This window comes from Bufo gargarizans, chromosome 2 (assembly GCF_014858855.1).
Source record: "Bufo gargarizans isolate SCDJY-AF-19 chromosome 2, ASM1485885v1, whole genome shotgun sequence".
Lineage (NCBI taxonomy): Eukaryota > Metazoa > Chordata > Amphibia > Anura > Bufonidae > Bufo > Bufo gargarizans.
Window position 1 is genome coordinate 620,269,007 of NC_058081.1, and position 19,609 is coordinate 620,288,615.

Below are 19,609 nucleotides of genomic sequence, written 5' to 3' on the forward strand. Positions count from 1 at the left end.
ACAGTGGATCCAGGAACTATACATTTTTAGACTATATTGAAGAGAGACTTCCTTATGAAATGATGCCATATTTTTTTATGACTCTAGGGAAGAATATCATATAATATTATGATTTGACTTATCCTGCAGAGTTTTGAGAACATACAAATGCAGCGTCCCACTACATGTGTGTGGGCACTGCTTAAAAGCACTTTTTATCCAAAAAATTGTATTATGCTGTATTATGAGACTTTGTACTAATTTATCTGCAAAATCCCTGTTACCAGGCAGATTAGGTGTAATTTATACATCCCACCACTTGATGGGGATAACACCTAGGTCCTATAAATCCACTTGCATCCCTGACCAGTAGGAGAGAGTTTGCTTCCCTGGAATAGAAACAAGCATCAGGAAGATTCATCGGTGATAATAGCCATTATTGAGGGCCACAGACACCTTTGCGCATAGTGGAGGACTTATAGCTTCTGGCAGCCACACCATAATTCTGGGAAACAGAGTAGCTACTTGTCCCAATATTCAGCTTGGAGGGAAAGGACAAGGTATAGGACTGAGCACATCAACAGGAATAAGTTACTCCATGACCACAGCCTGAATCAAGGCCTAAGGCTAACATCAAGGGCACCTCAACCACCATTTTGGCTGATGCTTCCCTACCACAAAGCGTGTGCCGGAGGATTTTGTGCTGTCCACCTCAACACTGTGCTGCCAGCCCATGGAGGCTTTCTGCTAACTGTGAGTAAACCGATGTTATTACTTGGCCCCTCATCGGTCCACTGTGCACCTCACGTGTTGCCCCTTCCCTACTGGCTGGCTGCACAAACATTGCTGATAATATTGCCATCGGTGGATTCCTGTTTCCAACCAAAATCAGAGAACCACATTTTTATGGTTACAACTCAACAGGACCAGTATTGCGGATAATGTGTTTTTTGTCATTTAGCCACGTGTCTTTTTGTCATTTAACTATTGTGTGTATATATTAATTTTTTACTACCGTGAATTGTTTTCTCATTACTGTCAATGTTTTTATATTTCTGCTTTTATTGATTAAATGTTTGCACATTAACATATACATTCAGTGCATACTTTAATTTATGGTATCCTAGTGGGGAGTGCTCAATCCTACTTTTTTTTCTATTTTTCTCCGATTAACTATTTTTTGACAGGGTGAGACAATTGGACTTTGTAACACTCTTTCTGTGGTAGGGAAGGGTGAGCCACTATATATTGTTATACTATTCCATTTTATTGGGTAGTTTTCTTTATATTGAAAATACACTTGCAAATTTCCTAATACTGTTTCACAAACTTTGCATACCAAACCCTTGATTTTTCATTTATTGAAAACCAGTGACTTAATTTAAATGAAACCCGTGACTTTTCATTTATATGCCTCGTAATAAAATTTCTGGAAAATGGAAGAGTTCAAAACAAAAAACCCAGACCTCGTCATCTGAGAGTCAAGAAACTACGTGGTAGCAGCAGTACCAGCTGTCGAGCGATTAGTAGTAGTAGTAGCAGTAGAAGCAGGCAACAGCTCTCTCTGACTTGCATTAGGTGCTGAATTATTATTGACAACAAAGAGGATGACATTATGGACTGCATGGCTCACTCCTCCTCTCAGTCACAGCAGTATAATGTCAAAGTCACCCCACTGGGTCAATGTATTTTTTGCAGTCAGCCAGCACCACACCAAGAAGGCCAGGTCCTATTCACACCCATACATTTGTCTAGGTCTATTTTTCACATTAGGTTCCTTTCCACCTGCTCCATGTCCTCCAACAAGGATATACTCCTGTTCCCAACAGTAGCGGTGTAGAGCGTTGCTCCCACTCACCCTTCCTCCTATTATACTTGTAAAGTGAAGCATTGCAGTGGTAGAGCTGATTGTCCTTGGAGAGAGTAGCAACACACACAATCACTTACTAAAGTGCATCAAGCAGCAAAATCCCTCTGGCTGTCTCCCTGTCAACTCCAACTCGGCAAGGTGGTTAGCGGCGATGGCAGTATTATTGTGGCTGCACTGCATTGGGGGAAAGAACATATGCTCCCCGTATGGTGGTGGTAAATGTAGTTGGGCAACCCTTTTTGAAAAAGTACAGTGGCTTGCATTTCAGTCCTCACATTTCAGTTATTTATATGTTGCAAGCAACACCCTCTTTGACTTGCAGCGACAGAATGGTCTGCCGTTGTCCTGCTTTGAAACTCAGGTTCATTAGAATTCCAATTTGCATAAGCTGGAGCATCCGTATAAGCAGTATAAAGTGGAGAATTATTTCATGATGCACCAGAATAACTTAGCAAAGATCATGTGTTCTTTCAAGGTCAGGGAGTGGCAGCTCATCAGAGATGTGTGTCGCATACTCAATCCTTTTGAAGAGGGACAGATCAGATTTGTCAGTAGGGACAACTGCATCATGAACAGTGTCATTCCCTGGTTATTTATCTTTATTTTGCTGGCTGCCCTGTAGCTGTTAGGGACCCACATTTAGAAAGTTCAGTGGAGGATGAGGACATAGCACCGGAGGAGAAGGAATAGGTGAGTGGAGGAAGAGCTAGACTCGGCATAAAATGATGAACACGACACCCAATCATCTCAGTGAGATGCTAAGCTGGAAATAACTGGATCCTCGGACATGATGGCCAGAATGAAAAGCTATATCTGTGCTTGCTTAAGTAATTACATCCATATCCTTACCATCAAGCAGCCCAATGAAGTGGATAGCCATGCTTTCAGACTCTCGCTACAAAGCAAAAGCAAAATTGGGAAATGTTTTCTGATTACCGAAAGGGAGACTAAATTGCCTTATTAACAGGACTTTATGTACTCAGCTTACTGCAGCTTTCATTGAGCATATGCCTGCTACCCATGTGTTTGACTGTGAGGCCACTCTACACCCTTTGCAGAGTCACCCACCTCTCACTGACAAATTTGTATCATCAATGGGATGGTACAATTTTTTAATGTGCCACGCTAGGCTGATGCAAATCAGAAAATAGAGGCATACTGCCTGTACACTACATGAACTCTGGTCTTTCTCTGGTGCACACTGTGTTCCCAGACTCTATGGACAGTTGCCGTAAATGAACCAGTAGGTTCTCTCTGCACTGTTTTGCCCAGCTTCCAGTGTTATTTCAGAGAGGGTTTTCAGTGCGGTAGGTGGCATTGTGACACCTAAACGGATAAAGTTGTCCTCCACTAGTGTACAAAACATTCCTCATAGGAATGGATCTATGAGGACTTCACACTGCTGTGGCTGAGGCCGATGAATAGATCTAGATGAAATTTGCTGCTGATGAAACAGATTAGATAAATAGTTCAAAATAAGAGTCAATAAAAATATTCCTTGGAATAAAAAAATCAAAATGAGGAATAAAAATGTATAAGTATAATAAAAAAAAGTATAATAAAATAGCCACATATGGTGAATGGGTATGTAGTAGATAAAAAATAGTCCTTCACAAGGGAAGATGTGCAGTGATTAATACTGGTCTTGTATTGGACCAGGAACGATCTTCCTTGACCTAGGGCTGTATGTATAAAATTAATCTAATACAGTCAAATTGCTGTGATGCTGCACGGTACTGTGGGACAAAAAGGTGCTCTGTGCCTGAGCGCGACGTCCCATGCTGTCTACGGCTACAGAGATCACTTACCCACCAACTGGCGCTGCTGGAACAGGTCCTCCGATGACGGTCAGCTGTTCCTGGGAGAATTTGCAAGGTCCGACGCGATCTGGTGGTGAGGTCTTCGGCGTTCCTCATAGTGCCCAGGGCGTGGTTCGCTCGTCTGTAGTATGAAGCGGATTGTCACTTGATGACAATCTTTGCAATTATTTCAGAGAACTCCTCATGGTGTAGTAAAAATGATGCACCTAGGTTAGTAGTTGACAATCCTCTATAGGCTTCTACTAAGACGCGTTTTGGGAAACTCTCCCTTCATCAGTAAGTAGAGGCTTGTAATGACCCATGTATTATTTATAGGGTGATAGTCATTATCTCATTTGTGAACTCATTAACATAGTCAATGAGGTTAATTATTCAAATGAGGTAGGACGCAGTGGTCCTCTTTTTGAAATCATATGTGGCATGAAAAAATCTGAAATAGTTCCAGTCATTAAATCCATATATGGCAAAGATCAAAATAATTCCAATGATTAAATCCATATGTGGCTTAAAAAATTATGAAATAACAAAAAAAATCATGTGTGACAAATGGAAATAAAATTGAAAGGTTAATAGCATAATTGGCCTTTTCCAGTGAGGTACATTTTTAAACTTGAGTAGGACTCGGCATACTGAATTACTAGATATATATGTAGCATAGGGGAGTGGTTGGTTGCAATTATACCTGCAGACTAGTTGATTGATCACCCTACTCTGAAAGATAGATAGATGATAAGAGATAATAATAAATATATAAAATATGATTGAACATGCATGGCTGTGATGGTTTGTGTATACTATAATTGTATAGGTCTTCATGTATTTTCAATGTTTTGCTAATGATAGGTTATATTATTTTATAATCCCATAATGTATAATGGGAAGTGTGGCAATGTGAACATGTTGTTTCCCCAGGTTCCAGTCTGGGACTGGAGGCATGCTCATGTCCAGGGATCCTATTTAATCCTGCTCACTCTGGAGTGTCTTGGGAAGCAGAGTCCTGGTGAGGCTCTGTGCGAGTGGTCTCAGCCGAGTGGGCTTAGGGGCCACGAGGCTAGGCGATAGCCTGAACTTTGGGGTACGCGGTGATGCCTGTGCAACAAGGATCACGAGGCCAGAGTCGGGAAGACTACTGGGTCACAATCCCCCAAAAGGTTTTGACGTGTCACAGCCTGAAGGTTGCTGGACTGAATGGCTGAGGAAAGCCGCATTTGTGTTCCATGTGTGAACAGGGCTCTCTAGGTGAGTCAGGGATACGCTTATGTGTTTAGTTAGAGCCTAGCCGGGCAAGGGTTTGTTATTTTGTGTGGATGCCACACGTGATAAGTTGAAGCTGTGACTTCTTAACCTGTGCTTTGCTAAAGTGTCTGAAATAAAGCAAGAGCTTGGACATTATAATCGTGTCTGCGAAGATATCTGTGAGTGTGACCGCCTGAAAAGAGACGATCCCTTACAGAAGATATCCGCTTAGTGTCACTGGCTTTGAATGTTTTATGGCTTTAGATCTTATTCCTAGCAATAAGAGAATTGTAGAAATGTAATAAGGGAGTTATGAAATGACCCACTGGTCCATAGAACAAAAGACCCAGTAGGTATCATAACTCCCAGTTCAAGTTCTGTACAATTACCCTATTCTTGGATACTGTTTCTTGTAGAAAAACTTGAAACAGGAATGGTTCCGGATTCAATGGAGATCCTCTTTACAACTTCTTCTTTATTTAAACATTCATTAACAGCAGACAGCCACATGGTGCACAAGACATGTTGACGCGTTTCGGGTACTGGACCCTTAGTCGTAACAATACAGCACAGAGAAACACACAAATTTAAATGGATATTGAGCCCATCCCTCCAAATTTCTGGGGAGGAGGGCACCTTTTCATTGGTTGTTTCACTGCAGTGAACACCCATCATCTAGACTACTAATCACCAGGTAGATGTCCTTCACATTGTGCTGAAACTCTCAAACTCATTAACCCCGTGCGGGGTATGCCTAGATGTATTTGGCTAGACAATGAGAAGGAGAGAAAAAAAAAACAAAAAAAAACTGCACAGTGTGAATGATGTACACACTGTGCTGAAACTCTCAAACTCATTAACCCCGTGCGGGGTATGCCTGGATGTATTTAGCTAGACAATGAGAAGAAAAAATAAATAAATGCAGCACAATGTGAATGATGTACTACATATAAAAACATATGATAACATTACTAAAATAACCTAACTCATGCCAGGAGATTTTCAACACAAAGGATCTGTTCATAACCCCTGAGAGGAAGATATATATAAATGAGCATAAATATAAATATAAGAACAATATCCTCCCTCAGTAATTTACTGATAGATGTACATTAGCTCTCTTTTTAGATTTAATCCTGCTGGGACTCTGGTATTTAATCTAAATATCCCGAATGCCTCCCGCAGGAGGAGTTTTTTCCGGTGGTCCCCACCTCTTGGGGGTGCAGTAACCCTCTCAATTGCAAATGCATTGAAACTTTTGACTCTGCGGGCGTGCATCTGCACAAAGTGTCTTGCTGCATTAGAGATGTTCAAAGCGTTGGGATTACTAATATAATTCAGATGTTCCAACAACCGATTTCTAAATTTTCGCTTTGTACTCCCAACATACAGCAAGTCACATTCAGTGCAACAAATAATATAGACCACCCCTGTAGTGTTACACTTGATATAACTTTTAATTGGGAAACTACAGGAGTGGTCAGAATTTTCAAAAGATTGTAAGGGAGTCACATAGTTGCAGGTTTTGCATGGATTGCCCCCGCATCTGCTGAACCCCCTATAGCTGAGCCAGTTCTGTTTTTTATTTGAAAATCCGGTTATTGGAGGTGAATAAAGACGGGGACAGAGAGCAGGACAACGTAGCAGCCCTCCTAGGAACTATTCTGCAGCCAAATTTCAACGCATTATATAGAATATCGTCATCATATAATATCGGCAAGCATCCCTTGACCACAGAACAAATTTTTATCAAATTCCTTACTATATTTGATGGATAAAATCGGAACCTTGTCCTGGTCTCTGTCCCCCAGGATCTTCACTCTCCTTCCTGTATTTCTGGAAATGCTCCCTTCCTTTTCAGACGCAAAGAGCATGTCAGATCTGCTTTTCTGCAGCGCAATTTTCCTGCCCCTCAACAACATCCAATCTGGGTAGTTTCTTGCTTTTAATCTCTTATCCACCACCTTAAATTCTTCTTCCAGGTACATTGGTAAACTGCAATTTCTCGCAGTCCGAATGTATTCACCTACCGGAATCGCTTTAATGGTGTGTAAGGGATGGTGGCTTTTGGCATTCAAAATCAAATTCCCCGCCACTTTTTTCCTGTATGTACGAGTATGCACAGTCTCATCTGGATAGCCATGGAGTGTCAAATCCAAGAAGTCAATACTGGATTCACTCGCCACGCACGTGAAGCGCAAATTATAATCATTGGTATTCAAATATGACTGAAGGTCTGGGACGGCAGACACATCGCCCGCCCAAATCATGAGCAGGTCATCGATGTATCTGCCGTACCAGACCAATTCAGACAAAAACGGATTGTTCACACTGTAGACAAATTTGTCTTCCCAGTATGCCATGGTTAAATTTGCCAATAAGGGCGAAAATTTCGCCTCCATCGACACTCCACGTGTTTGTAGATAATAAACGCCATTGAACATGAAATAATTATGTGTTAATAAAAAAATCCGCTATTTCACATGCGTAGTCTATGAACCCAGAACTGAATCCATGGCTAGTAAGGCAACCCTATGAGGGATAGAAGGATACAATGCTATTACATCAGCTGCAATCCATTTATAGTTTAATTTCCATTTGAGACTGTACATAGCTCTAAGTACATCAGCCGTGTCCTTTAAAAAGCCTGGTGTACGCCTGACCAACGGCTGCAAAAGATTATCCAGCCAGTTGCCCAGGCGCTCCATCAGGGACCCCATCCCCGACACTATTGGGCGCATGGGGGGGGGGGGGGTGGACATCCTTATGTATCTTGGGCAGAGCGTGCATTATGGGAGTAACAGGTGCATCAACACACAAATACCTAAATTCGGTCTCATTAAATATGCCTGAATCTCGGCCCTTATGTACCAATCTCATATACCCGATTTCATACTCCTTAAGTGGGTTTCTGGCCAATTTTTTTGTATGTTGATGCATATGACAACATATCCTGCATCTGGTTATTATATGCATTACTGTCCAGGACAACCCCCCCCCCCCCCTTGTCGGCCATTTTAATTACAATTTCATCACATTTTTGCAATTCTGTGAGTGCCTGGATCTGAGAGCGGGTGACATCATTCCTATCTAGTTCTATTCTTCCCAGCTCTTTTTCCAGTACCTCTTAGAATATATTCATGCTATCCGTACGTGACATGATTGGGTAAAATTGGGGGTTACGGGTGCTCAATTTCTTACCCGGTTTAACCACCTCCACGATTCCCTGTTCCTGCTGAGGCCCCGCAAGACAAAACAGCGACACCTGCTCATTAAACAGTAAATCCTTATATATATTCTCATCTTGAGTCTCTCGCCGCGTCGGCGGGGGATCAGCAGGAACAGGGATATCATGGAAATGTCGGGAGACTGTTAAATTTCGGACAAACTTATTAATGTCTAATATAGTAGAGAACATGTCAAAATGTGTGGATGGCGCAAAATTCAACCCTAATGACAAAACATATTCCTGTTCATTACTAAGTACAATACTAGACAAATTCAAAACATTTAAATGATCCTGAGTTATTTGTGTTTTGTTTGAAGTCGGGTTGATCTTGGTGGTTGCCTGGTGTTTCCGTCCGGCTCTGGCTCTACGTTTTTTGAAGCACCCACCGGATTCCTTTTCTCCTTATCTGATTTATATTTTTTATAATATGATGCTTTATTATCCCCGGTGTCAGATGGTGTAAGAGGGACGGACGCACCAGACTCCATGTCCAAAGTCCCGATTGTATTTGAATAGTCCGACATATCAGTGTCCGAAGAAAAACTGACCCGAGATACTCTTCTTTGAGATTTTCCTTTTTTCCGATTTTTAGGATCGATTTGGGCGTGGAATGCACATTATCCCGCCTCCCCCATTCATAAACCTGATTAGTCATACAATCATGGAGATCCCGTTGATATTTGTTATGCTTGTATTCCATGATGGTATCTTCTAGTTGATTTATAGAGGCTTTCATTTTCTCTTCCATGGTAATAAAGTCCGCATTTGTGTTATATTTGGACAAAGATTCTTTGCAAGATTGTATATCCGATTGTAAACCCACTAATTTTTCATTTTCACATTCAATAATCAATTTCATTAATTTTTGTGAGCAATCCGATAGAATAATATTCCATTTAGAGACGAAGTCCTCCGAAAAAACTGTGGTGGGGATTTTTTTAATTCGCAATCCACGTGGGATCATACACTTCTTTGTATATTTAGTGAGAGTGGTGCAATCCCACCAAACACAGGTTTCCTGTGTCAGGAACTTTTCCAGAGCATACAGTTTACTCCTTAAATCCAATTCCTTGGAACTAGTCAGATCCTAGTGCTGAAAAAACTGAGTCCGCTTTCGACTGGCGGTCAGGCATGGCAGAAAAGGCCATCTTAGACAGGTGCGTCAATGTGCCACTCTGTGGCGGTCTGCAATATACTGTGAATAATGAAGTATAAGAGGTAATACAGCCTCATCGGGGGGTCAGGGGTGTAGCACGGAAAAACCACTGGTTCACATAGTAAAACACTTCATCCAGCTCACCTTCCTGATCAAATACATTCACCCGACTCCTGAAACCTTTGGGGTGGGTCCCCTTTGCAATCAGCAGAAAAACTTGAAACAGGAATGGTTCCGGATTCAATGGAGATCCTCTTTAAAACTTCTTCTTTATTTAAACATTCATTAACAGCAGACAGCCACATGGTGCACAAGACCTGTTGACGCGTTTCGGGTACTGGACCCTTAGTCGTAACAATACAGCACCAAGAAACACAAAAATTTAAATGGGTATTGAGCCCACCCCTCCAAATTTCTGGGGAGGAGGGCACCTTTTCATTGGTTGTTTCACTGCAGTGAACACCCATCATCTAGACTACTAATCACCAGGTAGATGTCCTTCACATTGTGCTGAAACTCTCAAACTCATTAACCCTGTGCGGGGTATGCCTGGATGTATTTAGCTAGACAATGAGAAGAAGAAAAAAAAAAATGCAACACAATGTGAATGATGTACTACATATAAAAACATATGATAACAATACTAAAATAACCTAACTCATGCCAGGAGATTTTCAACACAAAGGATCTGTTCATAACCCCTGAGAGGAAGATATATATACATGAGCATAAATATAAGAACAATATCCTCCCTCAGTAATTTAGGCTACTTTCACACTTGCGTTCAGAACGGATCCGTCTGCATTATATTGTTAAAAAATTTCTAAGTGTGAAAGTAGCCTCAGACGGATCCGTCCAGACTTTACATTGAAAGTCAATGGGGGACGGATCAGTTTGAAAATTGAGCCATACTGTGTCATATTCAAACGGATCCGTTCACATTGACTTACATTGTAAGTCTGGACGGATCCGTTTGCCTCCGCACGGCCAGGCGGACACCCGAACGCTGCAAGCAGCGTTCAGGTGTCCGCCTGCTGAGCGGAGCGGAGGCTGAACGTTGCCAGACTGATGCATTCTGAGCGGATCCGCGTCCACTCAGAATGCATTAGTGCTGGACGGATGCGTTCGGGGCCGCTTGTGAGCCCCTTCAAACAGAGCTCATAAGCGGACACCCGAACGTTAGTGTGAAAGTAGCCTTACTGATAGATGTACATTAGCTCTCTTTTTAGATTTAAGCCTGCTGGGACTCTGGTATTTAATCTAAATATCCAGAATGCCTCCCGCAGGAGGAGTTTTTTCCGGTGGTCCCCACCTCTTGGGGGTGCAGTAACCCTCTCAATTGCAAATGCATTGAAACTTTTGACTCTGCGGGCGTGCATCTGCACAAAGTGTCTTGCTGCATTAGAGATGTTCAAAGCGTTGGGATTACTAATATAATTCAGATGTTCCAACAACCGATTTCTAAATTTTCGCTTTGTACTCCCAACATACAGCAAGTCACATTCAGTGCAACAAATAATATAGACCACCCCTGTAGTGTTACACTTGATATAACTTTTAATTGGGAAACTACAGGAGTGGTCAGAATTTTCAAAAGATTGTAAGGGAGTCACATAGTTGCAGGTTTTGCATGGATTGCCCCCGCATCTGCTGAACCCCCTATAGCTGAGCCAGTTCTGTTTTTTATTTGAAAATCCGGTTATTGGAGGTGAATAAAGACGGGGACAGAGAGCAGGACAACGTAGCAGCCCTCCTAGGAACTATTCTGCAGCCAAATTTCAACGCATTATATAGAATATCGTCATCATACAACATCCAATCTGGGTAGTTTCTTGCTTTTAATCTCTTATCCACCACCTTAAATTCTTCTTCCAGGTACATTGGTAAACTGCAATTTCTCGCAGTCCGAATGTATTCACCTACCGGAATCGCTTTAATGGTGTGTAAGGGATGGTGGCTTTTGGCATTCAAAATCGAATTCCCCGCCACTTTTTTCCTGTATGTACGAGTATGCACAGTCTCATCTGGATAGCCATGGAGTGTCAAATCCAAGAAGTCAATACTGGATTCACTCGCCACGCACGTGAAGCGCAAATTATAATCATTGGCACCCAGATTGGATGTTGTTGAGGGGCAGGAAAATTGCGCTGCAGAAAAGCAGATCTGACATGCTGCTTGTGTCTGAAAAGGAAGGGAGCATTTCCAGAAATACAGGAAGGAGAGTAAGTTGGGAGTACAAAGCGAAAATTTAGAAATCGGTTGTTGGAACATCTGAATTATATTAGTAATCCCAACGCTTTGAACATCTCTAATGCAGCAAGACACTTTGTGCAGATGCACGCCCGCAGAGTCAAAAGTTTCAATGCATTTGCAATTGAGAGGGTTACTGCACCCCCAAGAGGTGGGGACCACCGGAAAAAACTCCTCCTGCGGGAGGCATTCTGGATATTTAGATTAAATACCAGAGTCCCAGCAGGATTAAATCTAAAAAGAGAGCTAATGTACATCTATCAGTAAATTACTGAGGGAGGATATTGTTCTTATATTTATATTTATGCTCATTTATATATATCTTCCTCTCAGGGGTTATGAACAGATCCTTTGTGTTGAAAATCTCCTGGCATGAGTTAGGTTATTTTAGTAATGTTATCATATGTTTTTATATGTAGTACATCATTCACATTGTGCTGCATTATTTTATTTTTTTTCTTCTCATTGTCTAGCCAAATACATCCAGGCATACCCCGCACGGGGTTAATGAGTTTGAGAGCTTTAGCACAGTGTGTACATCATTCACACTGTGCGTTTTTTTTTCTTTTCTCTCCTTCTCATTGTCTAGCCAAATACATCCAGACATACCCCGCACGGGGTTAATGAGTTTGAGAGTTTCAGCACAATGTGAAGGACATCTACCTGGTGATTAGTAGTCTAGATGATGCGTGTTCACTGCAGTGAAACAACCAATGAAAAGGTGCCCTCCTCCCCAGAAATTTGGAGGGGTGGGCTCAATATCCATTTAAATTTGTGTGTTTCTCTGTGCTGTATTGTTACGACTAAGGGTCCAGTACCCGAAACGCGTCAACATGTCTTGTGCACCATGTGGCTGTCTGCTGTTAATGAATGTTTAAATAAAGAAGAAGTTTTAAAGAGGATCTCGATTGAATCTGGAACCATTGCTGTTTCAAGTTTTTCCGCTGATTGCAAAGGGGACCCACCCCAAAGGTTTCAGGAGTCGGGTGAATGTATTTGATCAGGAAGGTGAGCTGGATGAAGTGTTATACTGTTTCTTGTACCTGTGGTCGGTTGCAAATAGATGGAGCGGTTTAGGGGGCGACCGCTCGCCAAGGAGAAACCAGGGCGAGTAGAAAGAACCGCACTGGTCTCTCGTCGGAGAGCGGCAGCCCCCCGGTCAGAGAAAATCGAACATCTCCATCTCTGCATTCAGCCCATTCAATAGGACAGAATTAAATTTTAAGATCCTCCTAGACTCTATTCTGGACATTTTGTGTATATGGTTTCCACCCCTCCAATCTTTCTTCACTTTTTTAAGTGCTGTGTATTTTAGTCCACTAGGATCTTTTTTGTGGATTATTCTGAAGTGATTTCATACAGTGTGTTTCTCGTATCCTTTTCTTATATTTGCGATGTGTTCAGATACACGTTTATGGAGTGTACTTTTAGTACGGCCAACGTACAGTATAATTTTTGGCATGGGCATTTTTAGGGCATATATGACCTCAGTAGAGCTGCATGTTAGGAATTCTCTGATTTCCTGTTTATGGAAGTTTGTTTTGGATGTAAAAGAAGCAGAGGCACTACAGATAATGGACAAAGAAGTTAATAATAAAAGTGATAGTAATCTTCCAGAAAACAATAATAATAATAGAGAAGGCAGCCCAGACCAGTATTAGAAAAGCTTCACACTTAATAAACAAGTGAAGAAATAGATAAAGGATGGGCCGTGAGCACCTGAAACATCCAAGAAGGAAGTCTCAAGACTCACCCAAAAATAAACAAAAGACAAATAAACAAAATTAAGCGCCACTCTCAGCCAAGATCATTCATTCCTCGGTAAAAACGGATGTGCGCCAACTTCCGGTAGGCCAAGGTGGAACGCATTACTTGGAAAGCACTACAACCAGAAGTCGGCTAACTTCCGGTCCGGTGGAAAAAATTGGATTTACTATATATTAACCTTTTATATGTAGGTAGAACCACCCAGTGTTTGAGAGAATGGATGAAAAACCATCGTTCAAATATACGACGGAAAGTAGCTACCCATAGTGTATCCTGCCATTTTTCACTCTATCATGATATGGATCCATCTTTACTAAGGGTCACTTCCCTCAAATGGATCCCACATTCCTACCAGACATTATGTAGAAAGGTCCCGATCAAATGGTTAATATATAGTAAATCCAATTCCCGAGCATACTTTAGTTGGACGCATGCTCGCTGTGGATCTTGTGTTCCAGTGACGCGATTCTTTTTTCCACCGGACTGGAAGTTAGCCGACTTCCGGTTGTAGTGCGTTCCAAGTGATGCGTTCCACCTCGGCCTACCGGAAGTTGGCGCACTTCCGTTTTTACCGAGGAACGAACGCTCCTAATCGGAAACTTCTTTATTATTGATGTTTTATTTTTTGTTAAATGTGAAGACAGGCTTTACTGGCCACTGGAGTATTGGGAATTATATATATTGGCCAATACAGTTCCTGACATACAATGGAACGCATCACTTCCGGTTTGTTTCCGAAACCGGAAGTGAATGGTTTTAGGTGGGAATTATGTATTTGTGCATTACTGTCAGTGTGTTATATACTTTGCTCCTGATGAAGGGGATTGTTATTTCTCCCCGAAACGCGTTGAGCCATTTTATTGGAATAAAAAAAGATTGACGAAGAACCGCTGTCCCACGTGCCGTATGTTTCCATCTTGGTACAATTGGAGCGCTGATGTCATATCTTCTACATACTACAGGCGATCTGCTCCAGGTGTCTTGAGCTTTATCCTGGTGCACACCCCCTGTAAAGTGAGTGCATCAGGGTGTTTTTTTAACCTTGATTTTAATTCTATTTTAATTTATCACTTAATGAGTGTATATTGTAATTCAACACGTAATTCAGGGTATACTTTACTTTCTCGTGCTATGTTATCTCCTGAAATACCGCTAATATATAGTACATAGAGTACGCTAATATATTGGTATTCACCTAGGAGTTAATATTTACCCTGAGGCTCGCGTATGGGCCACTAATGCCAATAATAATATCTATTGCTGAGAGTGGCGCTTAATTTTGTTTATTTTTGGGTGAGGGCAGGGCCGTCTTGAGACTTCCTTCTTGGATGTTTCAGGCGCTCACTGCTCATCCTTTATCTATTTCTTCACTTGAATTGTTGTGGAAAATCCTATGTTTTGTTTAATGGTTGGAGCAATTTTTAGGCCTAGATTCGGAGCTTTGGTGAGTGTGATTTGTGGAGTATCTGTGATAATGGGCCCTATTATTTTGTCTGGTTTTATATGGTACCAATGATTGTTTATAATTTTTTTTATTTTTTTTTATTGTGGGTTATAAGTTAATATAATCTTAGATGGTATATCTCCTTGTTTTTGTTTTGTAGTTGTGTTGGTGAAAAATTATTTTCTTTCCATCCCCTTAACTTTATTTAATGATGTCTCTATCAATTGAATAGGGTATTTTTTATCGATTAATTGTTTTTTCATCTTCTCAGATTCCTGTTCAAAGTGGGGTTCTGATGTACAGTTTCTCTTGACTCTACGGAACTGTCCCTGTGGTATGTTTGTAAGCCGCGATGTAAATGGCAACTATCATACTGAATGAAACTGTTCCTAGCTGTTGGTTTCTGATAATTGGTGCATATGAGTCTGTCCTTTTCTACTGATATTTGCAGATCCAGAAATTCTATTTTAGATGTGCTAGTAGTTGGCATGAATTTTAAACCATATGGGTTTTTATTAATCTCTCTCAAGAAAGTATCCAAGTTATTTACACTATCCTGCCATATAAAAAGGATGTCGTCGATATAATGTTGCCAGATCACCAGACTCGTCCCCAGTCTTGGTGCTATGCTATCCTCCTCCCACTGCGCTATAAATAGGTTGGTGTAACTGGGGGCGAATCTGGTGCCCATGGCGGTCCCTTGGATCTTTAAAGGTCAGAATTCCAATAAAAGTAATTATGATTTAGTATAAAATGTATGCCTTCTGCTTTAAATTCAATTTGTTCTGGCAATAATTTAGCTTTGGTTAGTTGGTTATGGACTGCTTCTATACCTTGTTGGTGATTAATAGTAGTATAAAGTGATTGTAAATCTAACGTACCCATATGCCAATATGATTTTAATTTGTTATGTTCTACTGTCTTAATAATTTGTATAGTGTCTTTGATGTAGGATTTGATGTTTTTGACTCTTGGCTGTAAAAGAGTATCTATGTATTGTGATAAATTACTGGTTAATGATTCTATGCCTGAAATAATAGGGTGGCCAGGTGGATTATCTCTATTTTTGTGTATTTTGGGAAGGCAGTATAGTACCGGTAGTCTTTGAGGCGTATTTAGTATAAAATTGTACTCTATTTCCGATAGGATCCCCCTTTCCTTACCTATTTTACAGTATTGTACTAACTCTGAGTAATATTGTTCTGTTGGGTTATTCTTCAGTTTTTTATATGTATTTGTGTCCGATAATTGTCTACTGCAGGCAGGCTCAACCTGTTGCTAAACTACAACTCACATCCTTCTCGGATAGCCTACAGCTTTAAGCCTACAGAAGGACAAGGTGGGAGTTGCTGTTTTACAACAGCTGGAGGGCCGCAGGTTGAGCATGCCTGGTCTAATGCATTCGTTATTGTAATCAGTAACATTTTGGATAACGATAGCTCATCTTTTGTCCGCTGGATGTATTATTATATAATTTTCTTTTTGCAGTTGTTTTATGGCCTCCGTTTCTTTTTTAGATAAATTGTTCCTTTTCTTTGGTTGTTCTTTCATTTTGCGTATATATCTCTCTCTACATACTGTTTAAAGGCTGCCGGTTCTTGTCCTATTTCCTGTTGAGGGTATTTCTTAGATGTGCATTTTAGAGAGGTATGTTCATATGTCTTATTGGCTATGTTGTCTTTCATTATGGGATATTTTATATAATATTTCTTCAAACAAAGTTTACGGATACATTTTTCTATGCCTATAAATGTGTCAAATTTATTTAGTGTATTTGTAGGTGCAAATTTCAAGCCTTTGTTTAGTAGGCTACTTTGGGCCTTATTTAAAGTGACTTTGCTTAAATTTATAATTGTGTCTTCATCGTGATCTATCTGTTGTATTTTAGTCTTACCTCCCCTTCCTCCACGTATCTTTTTCTTTCTCTTGTTTCGTATTGTCTTGTTTGGTGGTTGTCTCTCCTCTGTTGTGCTTGGTGATTGTCTCCTAGTGGATATTGTGCTCATTTCAGGTGTTGTGGATTGTGTTGGTGATGTGATCTGTGTTCCTGCTCCTGTGATTGTTGTCTGTATTAAATTGTATCTGTGATTTTCGGGAGTTGGTGTTGGCGAACGAGGTGGTCTCTGTCGAGTGTGAGGTCTCTGGTGTGGGGGAGTTTGATCTAAAAAATGATTTTGTTCCTCCAATATTTCAAATCTATTACTAGTGTGTATTGGGTATTTGTTTTGTCCTTGGGAAGAGCTACCTTGAGCGTTATCTTCTCTTTCTCTGTGATTGTCCTTTTCCCTATTTATGGGATTGTTATCTTGTTTATCTCTTTGTTCTTTTTTTTGTTGAGTTTGGTAAATATTATTTCTTAATTTTCTTTTCTTTTTATCCATAATCTCTTGTTCTGCTTTATCAAGATTACTACAGAGTTTATGTTGCCAACTATTATAATCATCATTTTTTGAAGGTTTTTCCATTTTAGTTTTAATTTCATCTAGTTGAGCTGTGATTTCTTTAAATATAAAAGATCTCCTTTTTATAATTAGGTGCATAAGTGACAGGGATTGTTCGTATAATAGTGTATCCCATTCCATATTAAATTTTGTGTCCCATAAATCCTGGGCAGGTGTTTTTGTCAATTGTAAGCCTTTCAGTACTTTTTTACGTTCGATGTATTGTTTTAATGCTTTAATCTCCCATTGTTGTTTAAGTTGTCTGACTAATAGATTTTCATTTTTTTTTTTATATATCTATCATATCTAGTTCTTGGTCTTCAATGTTTCTTGTTTCGATGGTATATGTTTCCGCTTTTATGCGTTTATTTTCAGCATTATCCCAAATATTCATTTTGGTTGAGCAGAGAGCTGGCGGTTAGTGGGTGATATGTAATTGAAGAGGTGAATGATATAGACGGCTCTACTGTTCAAGCAAATGGTAGCGGTGCAGAACTGCTATGTCTGACTCACCCGGTCAGGACAGTAAAAAATAGAAGGTAAAGAGGTAAGCAGGCACACTCATATAAGGGTAGAATTATATCTGATTTATTTATGGGAATAGTATAGGTATAGATGAAATTTGCTGATGATGAAATAGATTAGATAAATAGTCCAAAATAAGTCAATAAAAAATATTCCTTGGAATAAAAAATCTAAATGAGGAATAAAAATAAAGTATAATAAAATAGCCACATATGGTGAATGGGTATGTAGTAGATTAAAAAAATAGTCCTCCGTGGAATAGTTCTTCACAAGGGAAGATGTGCACTGATTAATACTGGTCTTGTATTGGACCAGGAACGATCTTCCTTGACCTAGGGCTGTATGTATAGAATCAATATAATATAATCAAATTGCTTTGATACTGCACGGTGCTGTGGGAAAGAAAGGTGCTCAGTGCCTGAGCGCGGCATTCCACGCTGTCTACGGCTACAGAGATCACTTACCCACCAACAGGCGCTGCTGGAACAGGTCCTCCGATGACGGTCAGCTGTTCCTGGGAGAATTCATCACGAGGTCCGACGCGATCTGGTGGTGAGGTCTTCGGCGTTCCTCGTAGCGCCCGGGGCGTGGTTTGCTCGTCTGTAGTGTGACACGGATGGTCATGTGATGTCAATCTTTGCAATTATTTTAGAGCACTCCTTATGGTGTAGTAAAAATTATGCACCTAGGTTAGTAGTTCACATTCCTCTATAGGCTTCTACTTAGACGCGTTTCGGGAAACTCTCCCTTCATCAGTAAGTAGAGGATTGTAATGACCCATGTATTATTTATATGGTGATAGTCATTATCTCATTTGTGATTCCATTAACTTATTCAATGAGGTTAATTATTCAAATGAGGTAGGACGCAGTGGTCCTCTTATTGAAATCATATGTGGCATGAAAAAATCTGGAATAGTTCCAGTCATTAAATACATATATGGCAAAGATCAAAATAATTCCAATGAGTAAATCCATATGTGGCTTAAAAAATGATGAAATAAAAAAAAAAATCATGTGTGACAAATAGAAACAAAATTGTAAGGTTAATAACATAATTGGCCTTTCCATGTAACAGGACAGCCAGTTTCATAGGTACAAATCTGCTGACAGATGCCCTTTAGGCTACATGCACACGACCATTGTGTGTTTTGCGGTCCAAAAAATTGTGGATCCGCAAAACACGGATGGCGTCCGTGTGCATTCTGCAATTTGCGGAACAGCACGGACAGCCATTGATATAACTGCCTATTTGTGTCAACTTGTATTGGCCCCATATACTTGTGTTGCCCCACCTACAACATTGGGGTCACTTTTAGTTTTTTTTTCAAGTTCCTAGTCTGCCCCTGTTTGCACTACGGAACGGAGCAATGGATGCGGACAGCACATTGAAACTGTGGCTCAGATGCGGACCATGTGCATGAGGCCCTAAACATATTAGATGTTTCAATATTTGGATTTTTTTTTTTCCATAGGTCATATTAATGGAGATATACTGATTGACCTCAGCCCTGGTTCTCTGATTCATCTTTTATATTCTGCCTGTGATTTTTTCAAAAACATCATAGTGCTAAAGGCCAATGACAGATGCATTTTGGAGTTAAAAAGATGGGTGGACACACGTACAGGAGCATTTGATTGGGGTCATGCCACAAAACTTTATGTAGACACAGAAGGAAACAGGTAAAGTATTTATTAAAATATAATGGGAAACCTACTGCCATTGTACCTGTTTAGGTAGTATATCTTCTACTTACTTTATTTTTTGCAATTCTAATCTATTTACATGTACATTTCAGACATCCGTACAAAAATCCACATTTATCCACGCAGATTTATATTCTCATCCATAGAGTCCTGTATAATGGTTCTTATTTTTGGTTCATATAATGG

The 19,609-nt window shown here is 40.3% G+C and overlaps 1 pseudogene; it reads left to right on the forward strand.

The window, feature by feature from the left end:
• The window catches only part of LOC122926206, a 139,325-nt pseudogene that overhangs the window by 50,763 nt on the left and 68,953 nt on the right, over positions 1-19,609 (forward strand).